This window comes from Delphinapterus leucas, chromosome 12, assembly GCF_059928025.1.
Source record: "Delphinapterus leucas isolate spDelLeu-1000000601 "Yukka" chromosome 12, BTC_Dleu_Yukka2, whole genome shotgun sequence".
Taxonomy (NCBI): domain Eukaryota; kingdom Metazoa; phylum Chordata; class Mammalia; order Artiodactyla; family Monodontidae; genus Delphinapterus; species Delphinapterus leucas.
In genome coordinates, this window is record NC_143140.1 from 11,560,312 (window position 1) to 11,582,446 (window position 22,135).

The window sequence follows — 22,135 nt, forward strand, 5'->3', positions numbered from 1 at the left end:
GGATTTCTCTTACACAGATGAAAAATTTAACACGCAAATCGTGGAATAATTGCAAGGAAATCAACTTTAAATAAGTTAATAACTGAAAAATGGCAGTTATTATACAACGGAATCACTTTGCTGTACACCTGAAACTAACAAAACATTGTAAATCAACTGTATTTCAATAAAATTATAAACAAATAATGATGAACCAGAAACACTTTAACTTCACCATGACATTCATGAGGCCCTCTCCCCTTGCATTTCACTTTCCTCCTGGTTCTTGATACTTAACTTAGCCTCTCATTTTACTTCTGATTCTGCCCATAGGGCATCACATTGGTATTTGCTTTCTATATTTTATTCTCAGTGTTTTGCTTCCTGCACAGTTTGAATCCGTTTCACCATTCCAGCTCTTGCTATAGTTACAATACCCTAATTCTGCCATTTTAAGGCCAAACCTTAAGAATTCCAAGTTCCACTCTCCTTAATCCTTCACTAAGGATACTTCAGGTAAGTAGTGTCTGTGTAAATCACAGAAGACATTTTCTTCTTAACTCCAGCACTGGTCAAATATTTCTTATCATAGTGGGTTTCATTTGACATTTCTAACTGAATCATGATAAAGAGAATTTGGAAAGAGACAAAAGAGGAGTAGTAAAAATGATTAACAACCAGAGAAATGGGCCCTAGGAGAAAAGGCCAAAGAAACCAGGTTGGTGAGGCCTGAGGACAAGAATGTTGGCACTCAGGGCAGAGAGAGAAGCGCCTTCAACAGTGGTGGGAAATAAGTGTTCTTTCCAGGAAGTACAGTGGGGACAGAATTCATGGCAAAGTGTCTGACCTGAGAAACGATGCCTTGATTTAATGGATTGTGAGGGTTAGATCTCTTCTTTGCAGTTTCTTAGTGAGACTTTGATCTTTTACTCATTAAGGGCATATATCTCAACAGACAATTCTCAATTCTCTCCTGCAATGTGTAAGGAAAGGCAAAGAGAGTTATGGCAAATATTTGGAACCTCTGAGAACACATTAAAAAGGACTTTCACAGCTTAAGTATCCAAAAGTATCCATAATATTTCACTGAATAGATGTGTTTTGGCAACTGGTATGAGCAGAAATATTCTCTCAGTAAAAGAAAAATAATGTTTGACCACTCTTATTTAAGTATCTTGGGCTTCAAATCATCTTGAAGTTATTACTCTGTGACAAAGGCCATAAGCTTCATGACTTTAAAATGTCTCTCATGTGTTCTTAACCTTAGGGAAAAATTCAGTTGGGATCAAATGGCAAAATGTTTGAAAAAGGTAACGAAGGACACCTTAAACCTAAAAATCGTCATTTTTCCTACATAACAATATAAAAAAATATTCAACCTAGTATTTTTCTTGTCTTGACCCTTGGTTTTAAATATGGGAGTTTCATTTATTCAGTGTCTACTTAAAGAAAACATATCAATATACTTGAAATCCCAATCTTAGTGCCACATAGTAAAATACCTGAGCAGCAATTTGTGCACAGAAAAGCATAGAATAATATTAAACATTTTACTTATTGATTTTTGAAATTACATTAGTTCCATACTCTGCATATTCATGATGCATTAGACTTACCACTTAGCGTTGATGTCATTTATGAACACATAATTACAGCTATTTGCAAGTTTTTCTAACGGACCAATTAATATCTATATTTTCTTTACAAAGTATTCCTATGAGGGTATTTTATGAATTTTGCCCTAGGTTATAGAATCAGAGATCACATGAGTATTGAGTGTTCATGTAATTCACTCCATGCTCAAATCCACTTTATGACATTTAAGGTAACAGAACAATACTGAAGGAAACACTGTGCAAAATCAGTTAGTTACAGAAATTCTGCTTGATGTTAGCAGCATCTTCTTCTAGTCCCTCTACCCTTATTACCACCATGTAGCAACACTAGCATTAATCCATTAAGAATGTTAGTCTAGTTGTACAAGAGTCCTGCCACTAAAGAGTTAGAAACAAGTAAGAATCTGTCTCCTTTTAAAGATCTAAAACAAATTCTTATAAAATGTAATTTCATAAAACTCTCCAATGCTTAACAATATCAGATTCAAGAAAAGTTCTCCTCAATATTACAAAGTTCATTTTCTCTTGCATTAACTTAAATGGAAGATGACAACACCTATTGATATTGGTAGATGTATGCTTGGTAGTCATACATATTTTATCCAAGCCACAAAATCCCTGATGTTGTAGTTTCATTTAGTTATGTTTAGTCGGTTTAGTTATGTTTAGTTAAGGTATGAGTTTTCAGCTGGTAAGTGAATGCTCTTGTAAACTCTCAGGTTCTCTGTGTCCTTTGTGAACAGACTTTGAATAAGAGGATAACAAGAAGAAACATAAACGGACACAAATCTACTGAAGAATTATGTATTAAGTGCTTAATATGTAATGATTGTGTTAGTTGATGAGAGTAATACAGTGAAAAAAGTAAAAATACTACTAAGAGCTTAGAAGAGCGTACACATGTTAGGAAAACAAAACATGCGCAAATTAAGCCATCATTTAGTTTCTAACACCAACTGTGTACAAGGCAGTGTGATAGAGAAATCACCTCCGTTATCTCATTGAATCTTTGCAATAACATTTTGGAGTATTTTTAATCGTTGCCATTTTAAAGGTTAACAAGATTAAGACTAACTTTGTAAGATCACAAAACTGATAATTAGCGGATTAGGTTTTTAAGCCCATTTGTGTCAAGTGCCTGGGCTCTCTTTAGAAGACTACACAGTTCTCCCTTGCCAATTAAGCAATAAACGGAAATTACAGAAAAGGAAAGGACCACCCTTCCACTAGTAGATGATTCAACTCATCTTACACATGGGTTTCAGTTCCATATCTGCCTAAGGACAGGATTGTTGCTGGGTGTTCATGAAGTTTCCTTTCATGTCTATAGAATTTAGTAATTCTACAGTCTTGTCCTCACATAGACCAGATTGAGTGACATTTTATTTCTTAAAGAAGCAAGAGCCAAGATGATTCTTGAAGGGTGGGGAGTACTAGGACTGAGTGAGGAAAGGCCATGGTGTTCTTTTGTGATTTGGGGGAGAGAAAGGATCCAAGTTCAGCCACTGAAGGCATGGGACAGAGGCACATATAGCTTGATCGGCATGTACGTGTCAGAGCAGAAGTTAATGCAGTCGGCTAGGTAATGTTCAGTCACACTTAAGAAAGGTTTGTAAGTAAGAATGAGGGGTCCTAAGGCAAACAAAAAATGTGAGTAAGGTGTTTGGCATTCATGTGATCAATAGATATTACAGTCCTCATAGTGAAATGGAGAAGATTTGAGACAATTATTCTTCAGTCAAGTAGAAGGAAGAAGAGGAATCAATATAAGGCCCTTAGATTTCATGTACATAAATTAGTAGTGCCTCAAAGTTATACCTCAGAACTCTGTGCTCTGCATTCTGTTGTACTTGTGTTTTTATGTTTTGCTCAATTTAATAATCGTATATATATATATATATATATATATATATATATATATATAGCATAAAATATAACTAGCCTTCCTCCAAAATTCTGTTTCTGATATTTTTTTTGTCTAAGTTGGGTGCAATCTCTAACCTGTATTTATTGTTCATTTCCCCCCATTGCTGCAGATAACTGCTTAAGTTTTCAACAGTGGCTTTCCCTGTGGAGGCTGCCTTTTCCTCAGCCTTCTTCACACATTTTCAGGTGATTTGTAAACTTAACCCATCCTCACTACTAATGAAAATTCTAACCATTGGTGTATGGTGTATTCACAACTGCCTTCTCTGAATCATGTTTTGTTCTATGTCCCCATTGACAGAGATCCTTGAATAAACAGTTGTGATTGTAACTCTGCTTAATTATGTACCATCTTAACAGCTGTGTCATTTCAAACTGATACATGCTGATGTCATCATAAGAGGCAACTGAGCATTTTCCTATGCCAAGATAAATGGATGTCTTGTATTAACCATAGCTTATATACAATGACCTCACATCTAAATACAGTTGTTTGAGAACAGCTTCGTATTTTAAATTTGACAATTTACAACTTGTATTTCGGAAAAATAGTTGAATGAAATTTTGTATTTTATGTGCACTTAAGAAAAATATTTTAGTAACTACTAAAATATTTGACATGGTATCTCACTTTGCACAAATGAATTTCATTTAGACTATGTTTTTCATTATTTTCCTAGATTTTTCAATTAGGCTTTTAGGGTTCTCAGATAATGACAATAGCATGTCACTCTCAATAAACTACTCTTAAAGCAGATGAGTTCTCTCTTTTCTCTTGAGATACTGAGAGCATAATGCAGAAGGTGTCAGAAATAATTAAAATTAATGACTTTCTATCCAATCAAATAAAATTTATCTTTTGGAATTTTGACATTTTTCTTATGCTGTTGAAGATTCTAATAAGAGCAAATCAATTGTACATCTTCTCAACAGGAGTGGAAAGAACCTTAGATATGGCAGTTTAGAGTAATTAGTTGCTAAAATAATGTAGGGGTTTCAAATCCTTAACAGACCCTGTGTACCAGCTGTTACACAAACAAGGTTAAAGCTTATGGCCCTAGATATTGGCAGTTGGATAATTTTACTAAATGGAAAAAAAATTCTGTCACTTTTATGAGCACAACACTAAATTCCTCTGAAAAGTAATGTTGTTGAGAAGCAAAAAAAAAAAAGTTTTATAATTTAAATTATGTGCTACAGCTATCTACTTGTTGAGGAAATCATACATATGTGTAGCACCTTCAGTCAAAATGATCTAGGTACTTCCAGAGAATGTCACTTCATTGACTAGAATAAGTTTATTATCAATATTTTATTGATTGATATGTTTTCTGAAAATGGTTCTCCGTAACTACAGTTTCCAAATATTTAATTTAGCTATATCATTTACTCATTCATTCAATTCTCAAAAAAATCAGTTGGTATACATAGCAACATTACTTCAAAGCGTATGTGTTGATATGTATTTAATACAGGATAACCATTTCAAGGTTATCAAGATGGTGATTTATTTACCCATTCTCAAGATGCATCACTAATGCCTTACTGTACTGAGAATTTAAAAATTCTTTTAAAATTGAAAAGCTTGCATGTTCATGTAAGTATTCTAAAGCTGTGCCATCACTCTAATTTGATGTTATCCAGCCCTCTACAAGGTCTAAAAATATGCCCTCAGGGAAAAATCTGAATCCTGAGAAGGGGCTACTTTCCAGCAAAAAGTGAAGGCAGCCAAATTGTTCTCTGGTTTTCTGAATTTCATTTCAAATGATCTCAGGTGTCATGTATAGAAATTACTTTTCCAGTTTCAAGGAAAAAAATATTGAGTTTTTTATCAGCATAGAAAGTTGCACCCTGAGTACCCACCACATTTAGACAGAATTTAACATGGAGTCCCTGATTCATTTCCCCCAGATTGGTGGCACTTCTCTAATTAGATACATGTGCTCATCAAACACCGTTAAACTATGTAATCTATGTATATAATTAGTAGAGCCTAGTCAGAGGAATTACCTAGAGAAGGACTTGACAGGATGGGGAATACACTCTTGCAGCTGCTTTCTGAAATCACACCAAGTCTTCATTTTTAAAAATGTTACAATAGTGCGGGTTTGAGCCACTATTACAATACACAGAATTTAAATGATGTCAGTACCATGACTGGTGGTGCTGAGTAACTGAATTTCACTTTCTGGATTTCAGTGTGAAATGATGTAACGTATCATAGCGTTGTGTAAAAAACACTCTCATAAAAATACATTGGTTCGGGCTTCCCTGGTGGCGCAGTGGTTGAGAGTCCGCCTGCCAACGCAGGGGATGCAGGTTCGTGCCCCGGTCCAGGAAGATCCCACATCCCGCGGAGCGGCTGAGCCTGTGAGCCATGGCCGCTGAGCCTGCGCGTTCGGAGCCTGTGCTCTGCAACGGGAGAGGCCACAGCAGTTAGAGGCCCGCGTACCAAAAAACAAAAACAAAAACAACAACAACAACAAAAAAAAACCCTTGGTTCTTCATCACAGCAAGTATTTTAACAATTAGCAATAGGTACACTGCAGAGTTTGGTATCAGACTTGAATTCAATGCCAGCTACTAACTAGTTATGTAACCATAGGAAACATATTCTCTTTTCTTGTTTCATTGGTTGCATAGCAACTATGTCAAAGTGATATAAGGATTACATGACTTAATGCTTTACAGAGATCTAGCACAATGCTGGCCACTTCTGAACCACTCAGCAAATCTTAGCTAGGATTATACATATTTGGTCTTGTTCCTCAAAATTCATTTGCAAGGCTCCTGTTTTCTGGCCTATAATTTTCTATTCATGATACATATGACTTCAAATTTCTGTTACTTTTAGGGCAGCAGGATTTTGTTATCAAATTTGCCACAAGAGTGTTACAATGAAGATAATCAACTCATCTTTTATGCGGGACAGGGATGTACAACATATTAACAACCACAAAAGTTGGTCTAGAATAGTGGTCTGCATACTTTATCTTTAAAGTTCCTTCCTTATAGTGAATATATTCAGTTTGGGGGGTGGGATCATGCAGTCTGTGTCACAACTACGCACATCTGACATTGCAATTCAAGTGTAGCTATAGACAATGTGCCCGTGAAGGAGCGTGGCCATAGTGAGCTTACAGGCAGTCGTCTGCATACCCCTGGGATAGAAATAATCTGAGAAATGGAAAATATATATATATATATTAAAATTAAGTAAAGAATCCACATACATTATAAATTAGATGTTTCCAACAACAGCTACAATAACAAAACAAGATAAAATAGCCCAAATCTTCAATTTTTTTAAAATGACTTTACAACCAATCAGACATTTTTTCAGGAAAATAAAATACATTCTCAGTATTTCAAACAGAAAGGGATTTAATACAGGGAGAAAGAGATTTTGAAAGGGTTTGGGAAGTGAAAGTCAAAGTAAAAGGCCCCTGACTTTCCAATAATCTGGGAAAGACAGAATCATAAAAAATAATCGTTCCTAATCTCAGCTGCCTGCAGCATCTAAGTAGCCTGATTTATAGGGGGATACCTGGGCCAGTGTGCAACCTGTTGTCTGCCCTCTGCTGAAACGCTTGTATTTGCTTAATTCCTTTCTGTTGCCACCTTCCACATTTTAAGAAAAAGCCTTTCATTAGTAGAATCCAAACCAGATATCTGCTGCTGAGAGAATATGGAAAATGCAGTTTCCATGATTCTTACTCCTGATGTACAGAGATGATCTTAGAAGGATAAAAATGTTACGAAGTAGGGACAGGTAATAGCTAGCCCAATATTAATCACAGGGAAAAGGAAGACAACAGGTTTTGAAGGTAACGGATGCTTTGACACTGATAAGATAATGGCTTGAGAATTTGAGGCTGGAACGTGTAAACATTAAAAGTCATTTCAAGTTAGATAATCGTAAAATGAAATTATAGTTGAGAACAATACACTTATTTATTTTTCTGAAAACAAGGAATATGTTTGTCATCACCAAGTGGAACCAAAATACTTTGTTTTGGTATTTAAAATGGCCATGGTTATGAGAAAAAAAAATATATATATATATATATCTTTTTCGTTATGTGGGCCTCTCACTGTTGTGGCCTCTCTCGTTGCGGAGCACAGGCTCCAGACGCGCAGGCTCAGCGGCCATGGCTCACGGGCCCAGCCGCTCTGCGGCTTGTGGGATCTTCCCGGACCGGGGCAGGAACCCGTGTCCCCTGCATCGGCAGGTGGACTCTCAACCACTGCACCACCAGGGAAGCCCAGATAAAAATATTTAAAGGAATTGTTTCATCTTATAGACAAAAAGAGTTTTCCAAAGTTGAAAAAAAAAAAAAAAAAGGTAGATTAAGAGTTCAATAAATTAAAGAGTGTTCAGGGTGGGGAAAGATATGAGGTTAATACTTTATTTGGAGATGATCCCAGAAAGCTAATGTGAGAAAGCTGGAAAAGTGTGTCAGAGGAGAACAAGTAAGCAATACAAGAGTGCATTTTAAATTTCCCTGCTGTGGGCAACAGGGCAGGACTCAGTCAAAGTGTTCTGAAAAGTACAGTGTGCTTTGCAGAACTGTCTGCTTGAAAGACTACATAATCCATCAGTTCCCACCTCCTGCTGGTCTAAGACACTCCCAAGGGCAGTAACTCCAGAATCCCCAGGCTCAAGTGCATTTGGGCCAAGTAGGAGAAGGGCCAGAGGCAGAAAGACCCATGCCTGAGGTGTCATGCTGTGAATTCTGGATAAGCCTGCCTTATCTGACTTGCACAGAGCTGTCCACCCTGGCTACTGTTGAAATCAGAGGTCCACTAAGGAGATTTGTCTCAGAGACATAGAGAGGATTGTACCATTTACCCCTCACACTGCTCAAATTCACTCATGGGAGAATGTTTACTATACATACTAGAGGCAGCCAGTTTCTGGATCTGAAAACTGGTGCAGATCTGAAAATTGACTAAAGAATCACAATTTTGCACTATGGTATCTAACATCAGTTAATTTTTATCAATATGATACATGAGAAGTAATATCTCAGTGTCATTTATATTTTATTTATCTTACTATGAATATAATCTAGAATAAGGGCTAATTTTATATCTGTTCCTATGAATTTTTGTTTGTGGCTTTTACCTGTATTTTAAAATAGACTTTGGATTATTTTTGACAGCACATCATGAGGATTTTGTTGTTTTTTTCTTTTTATGTTGTACAGATTGCCACTTTGTCTATGACCTACATAGCAAATATATTCTCCTAATTTGTCACCTTTCTTTTGACTGTTTATGGTGTTTTTTGACACAATGCAAACACCTAAAAAATATAAGTAAATTTCTCAGCCTCTTTTTTCATTGCATTTGGACTTTGAGGCATAGTTTTCTGAGCTTTCCCAATACATTTAATAGTATTTGTGCACTCGACCCGTCTTGAACTAAGAGTAGTTAAAATCTGTTGTTAATGTATTCTGTCAGTTTCTCACTGTATTTCCTATATCATCTGTTTATAGGGAGCATTCTTCTTCGTTTGGCCCACAGATCTTCAAAATCATTATATCCACAGTAAAATGGGGCTTTCCACATTCTAAAGTTTCTTTCTTTCTCTTTTATTCATTTTGGCCTCAGCTTTATCCTATATGACAATAGGATCACCACCTGTGCTTTTTTTTACTGTCTCCAGTTGCCTGGATGCCTTTACCCACAGAGCAAAATCTCTGGCCTGGATCCCTGTAACAGTATCCTAACTGGTCTTTCATGTGCCACCCTTGGCTCCTACAGTTTGCTTCCAGCACAGCATCAGAAGCATCCTTGTAAAAGGTAAATACAGTGTGTCATTTCTCTGTTCAAAGGTTTGCTATGGCTCCCCCTGTCACTTGGAGTAAAACTCAAATTCCTAACAATGGCTTACAATGTCCTAAGCGCTTTTGACTCCAGTATATGTTGGGCATCTTCTCTTCTCTCCCTCCTCCATCCACACCAGCCATGCTGTCACCTCAGAGTCTTTACACCAGCTATTCCTCCCAGCTGAGATGTCTCTCAAGTATCTAAATGGCTAATGTCCTTGATAACTCAAGTTCTTTGCTGCAGTATGAAATTGGAATCCTTCCCTGGGGACACCAGTTTAGATTACAACATAACCCCCAAGCTCTCTTACCATGCTCTACACTCACTCATTTATTATGTTTATTGTTAGTGTGCCTTTCCCTACCAGAATGGTAGCACCATGAGAACAGGGATCTGGTGTGTCCTAAGAACCTAAGATGATGCCAGCACAGAGTATGGCCTTCATATATTGTTGAACAAAGGTCTTTGTCTTTCTCTCTCTAATCTTGCATCATACAGATACATTCTCTTCAATAGCGCCAGAGAGATCTTTCAAAATATAATCAAACCACCCTATACGCTTTGCTTAAAGCCTTTTTAGTGACTTCTCATCACCTTCAAAATGAAACTTAAACTCCCCTCCCCCCAGGAGCAAGGCTTTCATGCTTTCTTCCCAGATACTCTAATCTTTCACAATTCCCCTCTCACATCCTGAATTTCAGCAGAGATAAATCGCTTACATTTCCCCAGATATGCTATGGTCACATTTCTGTGTCCCTGCCCTTAGGTAGGGTGGCTATATAATTTATCGTCCAAACCAGAGCACTTCTGAGAGTTAAAGGGGATATTATTAATAAGTGTAAAATGAGACCGTCCCTGACAAAGAGGAATGAATGGTCAGTCACTTTATCCTTAGGCTTTCTGCATGAAATACCCTTCCTAATTTCCTTGCCTGATTCTTTCAGAACATCTTTCATGTTTCAGTCACTAATGAAATCCCCAAGTAGGCCTTGTTTTATCCCTGGTCCAGACCATTTCTCCTTCCTTCATACCTGATGATACCAATCACACATTTATCCTCATCACCGTACTTCTCTGGGTGCCCGAGACTGTGAGGGTGCTCACTGAAGCAAGAACCATACTAGTTATGCCTCTATCCCTGGCACTAGGTACACTGTATCCAAATAGTAGTTAACAATCGTATAATATTGCAAGATGGTAAACCTAGGAGTTGAGTTTTGGGCTGTGGAGCCATATTAGTGGGTTTAGATTGTGGCTTTATCAAATACCAGCTGTGTAATCTTAGGCGATTGTGGAGATCAAATGAGGCAGTCCTGAAATGAGAAGTCAAAATAATGTAAGGACTCAGTAAACCTTAAATAGCCCAGCAGTAATTCAATAAAAAAGTCACTGTATGAGGGACTTCCCTGGTGGCTCAATGGTTAAGAATCCGCTTGCTGGGCTTCCCTGGTGGCACAGTGGTTAAGAGTCTGCCTGCCAATGCAGGGGACATGGGTTTGCGCCCTCGTCTGGGAAGATCCCACATGCTGCAGAGCAACGAACAGTAGCCCCCGGCTCGCCGCAACTATAGAAAGCCTGCGCGCAGCAATGAAGACACAAAGCAGGCAAAAATAAATGAATAAACAAATAAATAAATTAAAAAAAAAATCCGCTTGCCAATGCAGGGGGCACGTGTTCAAGCCCTGGTCCTGGAAGATCCCACATGCCGCGGGCAACTAAGCCCATGCGCTGCAACTACTGAGCCTGGGCTCTAGAGCCCGCAAGCCACAACAACTGAGCCTGCTTTCCACAACTACTGAAGCCTGCATGCCTAGAGCCCATGCTCCATAACAAGAGAAGCCACTGTAATGAGAAGCCCCGCACCACAATGAAGAGTAGCCTCCGCTCACTGCAACTAGAGAAGACCTGTGCACAGCAACGCAGACCCAAAACAGCCAACAATAAATAAATTTATAAAAAAAAAATCACTGTATGAATAACTGGCTTACCAAAATAAACATAAATCACACTAATATTATAACTAATATTCTCCCTGGATTCTAAGGTATAAAAATACACATAGCATTTTACTTGATTCCTCCCTCCCAGAAACTCATCAGGAAGAAATAGCGTATATGTCTCATTGTTCTCAACTTAGAATGAGGAAACTTATTCACAGGGTTGAATGAGCTGTCCAGAAATGGGAGTTTCTATGTGACTTAGATGCATCTCACACATATGTCTCCACACTTGACCACGTGCTCTCTCTGCTGAAATTCTTTTCCCCGTCTTCCTGCCAATCTCCACAATGCGTCATATGAGACACCAGGTGGTGTCTCCAGACCTTCTTTGCCAGTTTGCCCCCTGCCTTGTCTAAAGCCCAGTCAGGTGACCTTCCCCTGGGCAACTCAGTCAGGGGATTGATTACTTTGCATCACACTCTGCTGGTCTACCTGCTCACCTCTTTACCTGTCAGGACTACGAACCTCTCCAGGCCAGGAATTCTGTCTTCACAGGATGTGACTTTAGGAACTAAAGTAGGAGCGAACCACCATGCTTGAAATATAGCAGCTGCTCAAAAGTATTCCTCAATCCAAACACAACCCTAAATCTAGTGACTTTCCAATATTCTCAGTGGCTTTTGAAAATCAGCCTTAGAAATTTTTGCTACAAAGAAAAAAAGAGCATGTTGAAACCAAAGCAAACTAGGTTTTAATGAAGAAACATTAATTTGAAAGCTCATACTGACATTTATTACATACTTGTTCTGTACCCAGCACTGTGCTAAGGACACCACATCAGATGATTTTCCATTTCTGACTAACAGTAACCCTATGGGCTAAGTTCTGTTACAACTCCCATTTTACACAGGAAGAAAATGTATTTAGACCGTTCTTCATATTTTGTGTGTTGTGTACCTACAAAACTTTAGATCTAGATAATAGAAAATTTTTTAAAAATGCAGTTCTTTATATATATATCTTATAATTATATCTTATATATTTATCTCAGTAAAGTCAACTGACAATACATTTGGGAGAATATCAGAATGAAATACAAATCCGTGTTACTCCTAGTTTCTTATTTACATAATGAAAAGGTTTATTTTCTACGTAGCACATTACAAAATAAATTCCTCCTCAAATTATTTTATATAGATGGTTCACTCATATAGTTTTGTTCTCCAAACTTATCTTGTAATATACATTTCCATAATAGCTAATATTGAATACACAAATTTTCTTTTCAAAGACATTGCTTTGATCTTTCCATGATTCTTAGCCTACTCTTATAAATAGCTTTATTCTTCTAAGATTTCAAAAACCAAATTTAAGTTTTCCTCTATTTTTACAATATAAAATATCTGAGTTCCTGAAAATAGAAACAGTATTAATAATATATTAATTGGCATTTATTTTCATAGACATTTCAGCGTGGTCCACCTAATACTCTTGGCATGCACAACTTCATGTCTATTTGTAGGATTTTATGAAATGTGGACATGCCTCAGAACACCCTTAACTTGTTTGCCCTCAGCTCATGTGAAATTTGAATCTGCTTACATAAAGCCATATGGGTTGCTGCCAGCAGATACAGAAGGCTGTAGTAATCATCTTTCCTGAGTACCATGACTATTACTATTACAAGAACCAACTTTTCTTGCATTGCAGTGAGTTAAAAAATGCTTCTGGAATTTAATTTGAACTTGACATCTGACTGTTCTTTCTTATATGGATTCAAATTACTTGGAGAGTCTTCCTAGGGCAACAAGTCAGCCTCATAATTTCTTCCTTGGTTTGCTGTGGTTCTCTCTAGGCTTTCCCCGACCCCCCTTCAATACTGTGAATAAGTTTGGGGCTTCCAGGAAAAGGGAAAATTAAATACTAGCATTTCCTATGGCCTCTGTCTCTGTGTCTTTGGTCTCTTAGTTCTTATATTCCAGCAGTTTAATTGTTTAATGATATTTAGAAAGCATAAATTAATTTTGAAAATCCAAAGCATTGTCATGGCTTTATAAATCCTTCAGAAATCCAGGATTAATGTGGTTGCCACTGCTGCTGCAAGAACTTCTGACAATTAGAAAATGAGAAAAACAAAGAGGAAAACAAACCATTTGTTCCAAAACATAAGAGTGAAGACAGGAAATTCGGTTTTGGTGGCTCTTGAATTTTATGTACTGTTGTTTAGGTACAAATTTATTATATATATATATATACATATATATATATATATATATGTTTTAAAACCTACAAGCATCAATTAACTAACATGCTATATGAAATCTCACAAAAGCATAAATACAAATTATGTGAACATTAATTAAATAGATTAAAAACGTGTCATTTTTAATCATTTGAGCACATGTGCATGCCCTTACTTTAGGAAAGACTTAAACCTGTGAAGCTATGTGTGTCTGTGTATGTGTGTGTATAATTAATCTTGATTTGTTATTCTAAAGGTCCATCTCTGGTCATTGTTTAGTAATGAGAAAGTTATGTTGATTATTATTTCTTACTTGGGAGAGGGATCTATTTAAAGGTCCCACCTTCTTATATTTCAGGGAAGAATACTTATAAGAGGATATTTAAATATTTACAAAATGCCAAAGCCCTATAAAATAAAAGTTATTGCATTTCTATTTGACAGTAATAATATTTAAGTCATACTAAAACTGACTTTCTAACTGTGTGTGTGTATGCTGCCAGTTTAACTGCCTTATTTTCACTCTTCTATTAAAGCAACCAATTGTTCAATTCTGTTAACTGGCTTTTAAAATGTCTTTATAAAATTCGACCAGTGGGATTATTGAAATGTTCAATGGCTGAGAAAACTTGGTAAAACAATTTTTGCAGCATCATTATACAGTATGATCTCATATTGCTTAATAAATTCAGTAGATGAAACTTTCAATGCATATTTCTAAAATAATTTTAAGAAACAAAAGAAAGATGGATTTATCTAGCCAGAAAATGGCAACCATAGAGAAAAACATAATGAGGTTTTTTTTTTTTTTATGAGATAGAACCTGCACTTAAAGTGGAGGTTTTGAGTATTTCACTCATTCCACAAATGTTAATTAATTATAATCATATTGTTATCATAGTAAAATATTTATTAATGACCCATAGAATAATTTCTTTAATACAAACTGTCTTAGGTAAAAGACCAATCTATAATTCAGATAAAAGCTGGGACACTATGAGTGAAAGGTGGACTGAAGGAGCCCTGCATTATAGGGGGTTTCCTCATTCCCAGACATAACTGCACAAAACTCTAAAAAGTCAAAATTTTATAATCACATGTGAGTCAATGTTATTGACCTTTGATAAGATCACAGATATTTTCAGTTTTAAATATCAAAAAATGTGTAGTCCAAATATGATACAAAGTAGACTCCCTTTGACTTGATGTGTAATTTTATACACCTCCTTTCTCTCCAGTAAAATATATTAAAATAGTGCATCATTTAAAATATATTATAAGCATCATTTATTTATCCATCTATCAGGAACTAATCATTTTTAATTAAAGTTAAAACATTTTAAGTGTAAACCTGAATAAATTTGTATTATCAAACACACTCAAATTATATACAAGCTTTTATAGAAACTCCCTGTAAAATATTTACTTTTCTGTCACTTATAAGTGAAAACAATGTAGATAATGGACGTATAGAAAGATATCACCTTTCTGAGACACAATATTGAGATCACCTGGCATAAATTTAAAAATATTACAAGTCAATAACTGATTGGCATATATGAAAAAAATATTTCTTAGTGCAATATTTCCTTGACCACACCTAGATGGATTTGTTCCATAAATATAAAATATTTATTTTTGATATTGCTATTATTTTTGATGTTGCTTTTTTCATGAGGAAATCTATAATACTATCACATATAATTTTGCAGGCCTATGAATTTCAAGTTTGTGATGTTGGAAATGGCAAAAGGAAGAGACATCTGGCTAATTTTGATTTGAATTTATATTAAAAAATATTTCTAATTGCATATTTACTGTCATTTTCTGTGAGATAGAACCTCTCAAGTGTCACTGGAGAAAGTAAGCTATATTCTTGGGGGTTTTCAATAGTTTTAAGAAAGAAAAGAAAGGATAAGAGAAGAGAAACGCTTCCATTCTAGGAAAGAGACAGCAGAGGAAAGAAAGGAAGGGCACAGAAAAAGAAAGAATGAGATAACATTCAGGATGTTTCTTCCTTGCCTCAGATCCCAGGTGTATTCAATCTCCTGGGATGCACAGGATTAGAACCTTCTTGAAGCATAAAGTGAATGCTTGAACATGATCATCAACTTTATGTGAAAAAAGGAAACATTTTTATAAATAAAAAAATGTAAAGTAAATCCCATTAGGAAAAAAAAAATCTGACTAATAACCCACATATGAAGTACACAGGAAAAAGTTAAAATGTAGAGAACTCTTCTTCATGGACTAAGATATAGAGAAAGGAACATTAAAAACTCAGTGTGAAATTCTTAATTTCCTTTAAAGATGAATGAAAATGTACACTAGTAGGTGTTGGTGGATTGTTAAGTATTAATTCAATGATTTATTTTAATCTTAATGAAATATTATTTTAAGCCACTTGGATTGGCAATGCTTTTTAAAAGTCAGATAATATTAACATCGGTGAGTAAATATAGCCGTTGAGAATCTCATACACTGCTAGAGGGAGACTAAATTGATACAACTACTTTGGACAATTTTATGTTATTCTGTAAAGCTCAAAATGAACATACTCAAGATATAACACTAGTAGGTATACATTCAAACAATACGATGGTACAAGTGTACCAAAAGCCCTTTAAAAGATATATATTCACAGGTTTTGAAAATAAAAGTTGTTTGTAATGAACCCAAAGATTAAAAAAAGAGATAATTAAGCAATCTACAAATAGTAGAATGAAAAAATCACTTAATGTCAATGTTCATACAAGGGGATTTTATACCATAGTGAATATGAACTATGGCTTTATGCCTTACTATGGATGAAGTTCAAAGTGAAAAATCAAATGTACACCATGTACACAGAGCTCAAAAATAGAAAAGAACCTAGTTTTAAAGTGTTTTATTTATATACACTTTTATGTCCTAATACTCTATTTAAAATTAAGGAAAGGGTAAACACAAAATACAGAATAGTATTTACACTTGTTGGAGGAGGGAAAGGATGATATTGGAGAAGGGTCTACAGGTGTCTTTAACACTCTGTATCTGAAGCTGGATGTTAAGTACAAAGAAGTTCACTTTATATTTTTACCACAAAACATGTTATGTATTTGAATTTGTTTAGTACTTCACAATAAGAACAGACTTTTTAAGAGGAACATATTATTTTTTTTTGATTGGAGTATAATAGCTTTACAATGTTACATTAGTTTTTTTTTTTTTTTTTCAAGTGCAGGCATTGAGGAAGCCCAGCTCAATATCTTTCAGTATTTGTATGTTTTGAGGAATGAAAGGTGTGGTTTCACCAGCCTGGTGGTTGGACCAGGCTGAGTTAGCAGTCAGCCGCTCTGGTGGCTGAAGTTCCTCATCCTAATGGCTCATCCCAATGGTTCAAGGAGCTTTGGGAGGTGCAGACTCCAGGCTCCACTCCAGCCTACTACATCCTGCACTTCAGAGATAGCCCCAGGGCCTGTGTTTCTCAGAAGCTCCCCGAATGATGCATGTCAGCAGTCAGATCTGTAAATTGCTTATTTTTACTACCAAGGTACGGCTTTTACATCTTTAAGTTTTACTTGTATGAATCTGAAATGTGTATAACAGTGTGTTAAATACTACAAAGGATAGTAGGATGAATTTAGAGCAATGCCTTTGTTTGGAAACAAAGGACCCAAAGACAAGTATGAATGTATTCAGGAGTGTTAATGAGTTAGAATAGGATTATTCTTTTTTTTTTTAAGCTTAAACTGTATTATTAACATTTGCCACAGCAATTTCTATTTTTTTTTAGGTCAAGTTGGTATATAACACTACATTAGTTTCAGGTGTACAACGTAATAACCACAATAAGTCTAGTTGCCGTCTGTCACCATACAACTGACCTCCTTCACCCATTTTGCCCACTCTCCAAGCCCATTAACCTCTGATAACCACCAATTTGTTCTCTGTATCTAGGAGTATTGTTTTGTTTTGTTTATTGACTTGTTTGGCTTTTTAGATTCCACCTTTAAATGAAATCATGTGATATTTATCTTTCTCTGACTTACTTCACTTAGCATTATACCCTCAAGTCCCATCTATGTTGTCCCAAATGGCAATATTTCTTTCCTTTTTACGACTGAGTAGTATTCCATTGTGAGATATATATATATATATATATATATATATATATATATATATATATATGTCACATCTTCTTTACCTATTCATCAATCAGTGGGTACTTAGGTTGTTTCCATATCTTGGCTATTGTAAATAATGCTGCAATTAACATAGCTGTGCATATACCTTTGCAAATTAGTATTTTTATTTTCTTTGGAAAAATACCAAGAAGTGGAATTGCTGGATAATTTGGTAGCTCTCTTTCAAATATTTAAGGAATCTCCATACTGTTTTCCATAGTTGATGCAGGAATTTACATTCCCACCAACAGTATATGAGGGTTTCCTATTCTCTACACCTTTGCCAACACTTGTTATTTCTTGTCTTTTGATAATAACCATTCTAACAAGTGTGAGGTGATATTTCATTGTGATTTTGATTTGTTTTTCCCTGATTAGTGATGTTGGACATCTTTTCACATGCCTGTCGGCCATCTGTATGTCTTCTTTGAAAAATGTCTATTTCACACTTCTGCTCAGTTTTTAATAAGTTTTTTTTTTTGCTATTGATTTATTTGTATCTTTACATAATTTGGATATCATCCCCTTATCAGGTATATAATTCACAAATATTTTCCCCCATTAAGCAGGATGGCTTTTCATTTGTTGGTGGTTTGGTTTGTTATGCAGAAGCTTTTTATTTTTATGTAGTCCAACTGGTTTATTTTTGCTTTAGTTGTGTTTGCTTTGGGGGTCAGATCCAAAAGTTCCACATAAACACCAATGTCAAGGAAGTTACTGCCTATTTTCCTTCTAAAAGTTTTATGGTTTCAGGTCTTACATCCAAGTCTTTAATTCATTTTGAGTTAATTTATGCATATAGTGTAAGACAGGGATCCAGTTTCATTCTTTTGCACATGTCTATACAGTTTTTCCAATACCCTTTATTGCAGTATCCATTATCTATCCTTCCCCATTGTATACTCTTGGTTCTTTGTCATAAATTAATTGACCATATATGTGTGGGTTTATTTCTGGACTCTCTATTCTGTTTTGTTGATTTATGTGTCTGTTTTTATGCCAGTATCATACTGTTTTGACTACTGTAGTTTTGTAGTATAGTTTGAAATCAGGGAGCATGATTCCTCCAGCTTTGTTCTTCTTTCTCAAGATTGCTTTGGCTATTCAGCGTCTTTTGTGGTTCCATACAAATTTTACAATTATTTGTCCTAGTTCTGTGAAATATGCCATTGATATTTTGGTATGGATTGCATGAAATCTGTAGATTTCTTTGGCTAGTATGAACATTTTAACAATATTAATTGTAATCTATGAGTACAGAATATCCTTTCATATATCTGTGTCTTATTCAATTTCCTTTATGAGTGTTTTATAGTTTTCAGTATACAGGTCTTCTACCTCCTTGGTTAAAATTATTTCTAGGTATTTTATTCTTTTTGATGAAATTGTAAATGAGATTTTTTTCTTCATTTCTCTTTTGATATTTCATTATTACTATATAGAAATTAAACAGATTTCTGTATGTTTATTTTGTATCCTGCAACTTCATTAAATTCATTTATTAGTTTTAACAGATTTTTGGTGACATCTTTAAGGTTTTCTACATATTGTGTGATGCTATCTGCAAATAGTGAGTTTTTTTTTTCCTTTCCAATTTGGATGGCCTATCTTTCTTTCTTTCTTTCTTTCTTTCTTCCTTCCTTCCTTCCTTCTTTTCTTCCCTCCTTCCCTCTTTTCTTCTTTTTTCCTTCCTTCCTTCTTTTCTTTCTTTCTTCCTTCCTTTCTTTCTCTTTCTTTCTTTCTTTCTTTCTCTCTTTCCTTTCTTTGTTTCTTGTCTAATTTTTGTGGTTAGGATTTCCAATACTATGTTGATTAAAATTGGTGACAGCGGACATTCTTGTTCTGTTTTGTTTTGTTTTTCCCTGATATTAGAGGAAAAACTGTCAGCTTTTCATTGTTAAATATGATATTAGCTATAGTTTTGTCATATATGGCTTTTATTATGTTGAGGTACATTCCTTCTATGCTCACTTTGTTGAGAGTTTTTATCATAAAGGAGATGATCATATGATTTTAATCTTTCATTTTTTTAATGTGGTGTATCACATTGATTGATTTATTGATGTTGAACCATCCTTGTATCCCAGGGTTATATATCTTACTTGATCATGGTATTTTATCCTTTTAGTATATTGTTGGATTCAATCTGCTAATATTTTGTTGAGGATTTCTGCATCTATTTTCATCAGGTATATTGACCTGTAATTTCCTTTTTTGTTGTGTTCTTGTCTGGTTTTGATAACAGGTTAATGCTGGCCTTATAAAAGGAATTTGGAAGTGTTCCCTCCTCTTCAATTTTTTGGTAGAGTTTGAGAAGTATAGCTATTAAATCTTCTTTGAATATTAGTAAACTTCACCAGGGAAGCCATCTGTTCCTGGACTTTCATTTGTTGGGAAGTTTTTGGTTCAATATCCTTACCAGCAATTGGTCTATTTAGATTTTCTACTCTATCATGATTCAGCCTTGGAAGATCATATGTCACTAGGAATCCCTTTCTTTTAAGTTGTCCTATTTGTTGGTGTATGATTGTTCATAGTAGTCTCTTATGATCCTTTGTTTTCCTGTCATGTTTGGTGTATTTTTTTTTTTCTTTCAATTTTGATTTCATTTGAGCCCTTTTTTTTTCCTTGGTGAGTCTCACTAAAGGTTTTTCCAATTTTGTTTGTGTTTCCAATGAACCAATTCTTAGACTCACTGATCTTTTCTATTGTTTTTTTTCAGTCCCTATCTCATTTATTTCTATTTTGATCTTTATTATTTCCTTCCTTCTACTAACTTTGGGTTTTATTTTTTGTTTGTTTGTTTTTTCTAGTTCCTTTAGGTGTAATGTTAGATTGCTTATTTGAGATTTGTCTTATTTCTTGAGGTAAGGCTGTATTACTATAAACTTTCCTCTTAGAACTGCTTTTATTACATGCCATAGATTTTGGAATGTTTTGTTTCTATTTTCATTTGTCTCAAGGTATTTTACAACAGCAGGTTCTCTTCTCTTCTTGATGGAAGGTGGGCACCAGACTGCTGGAAAAGCTTTATCTCACACTCTCTTGAGGACTCATTGTGTGAGGGCAGAGCACCCCAGATTTTACAACAATGATCACCTGGCTATGGCTAAACCCTGGGGGTCATCATGGGAAGCAGCTTCTTCTCCTTAGTTTCTCCATTGCACCTTTATCATCCCTAAGATCAAGCCCTGGATGATGGGAGTGTTGGTATCCTGGGGTTGCACTTCAGGATACCACTTTGCACAAATATCTGTAAATGATGCCAAACTCATAAGACAAAAGCAACTAAGAATACATTTGTTTACAGATAGGATAGGGGACATAATCTGTCATCATATTCTTGTCCAGCTATATCCATAAACCCAGATTCACCAGTTTTCCGTCTGCTATAACTTTTCCAGAATCATTGTCAAAAAGAGTGGGGATGTATTCTCCAGGAAATGCACTGGTTGTGTAACTGATCAGTAGGTAAGTCTTACCTGCAGCTCCAGCCTCCGACCTCCACACACTTCACGGCCTCTCTCAGGGCTGTGGTGGCTGCTGCAGTGCTTGAATGCTGAGATGAGAAGCAGCAGGCCCTGATGCCAGGACCACTGTCCATGCCACCTCCCTCTCCAGCTAACATCAGAAAGCCTAATCTCAGTAGCCACCACCAGTCAAATATGGGTAGAACTGTTCTTTACCTGTGAACAGATAGGTTGCTTATTCAACTAAATAATGAGACTAGCTGTGATCATGGGAGTCACTTAACCTCCCTGACCCTATCTTTCTTCTTATTTAAATTCATGTATTTTGCTCTATCATTTTTATATTCTAAGATAAAAGCCATATGGTTAAGCAACAGAAGTAAATATAAAGTTCATAGGTTATTGTTCATTTAAATTCCTTATCTTTATGTAGTTTATGGATCTAATTATGACTTTCTAATCTACACTCTCAGAATATTTAGTCTTATTTTTGAAGCAAGGTTGTCTAGGAACTGTGTCTTTTTATTTTCTTAAAAATGGCAAATTTTGACTAGGTTATATATTATTCTGAATAACCACAGTAGACTAAAACACATCATTTCACAATTCACCCAAACACCATATCCTTTGTACTGAGGATTGCTGGAGTGGCTTTTCCAAAAGTTTTAGAATTTTCCAGTCATTTCCATAACAGTATATTCAGTGAAGACAAACCACAGCCCAAAGATCAAATCCATTCAGCCATTATTTTTTGTGAATTAAGTTTTATTGGAACTTACCCATGCCCATTAATTTGGGTAATGCCTATGGTTGCCCTACAGTGGCAGAGTTGATTAGTTAAGATGGAATCTATCTGATATACCAAGACCAAAATATATGTGGCCTTCTACAGAAAAATTTTGCTAATCCTGGAATTATCAATGTTCTCATAAACTGATCTGTCAAAAGGTAGTCAGGATTC

At 35.5% G+C, this 22,135-nt stretch overlaps 1 pseudogene; it reads right to left on the bottom strand.

Moving 5' to 3' along the window:
• LOC111183291 (ras-related C3 botulinum toxin substrate 1 pseudogene) overlaps window positions 1-21,897 on the bottom strand; it is a 93,253-nt pseudogene extending 71,356 nt beyond the window's left edge.
• Between the last annotated feature and the right edge of the window lie 238 nt (window positions 21,898-22,135).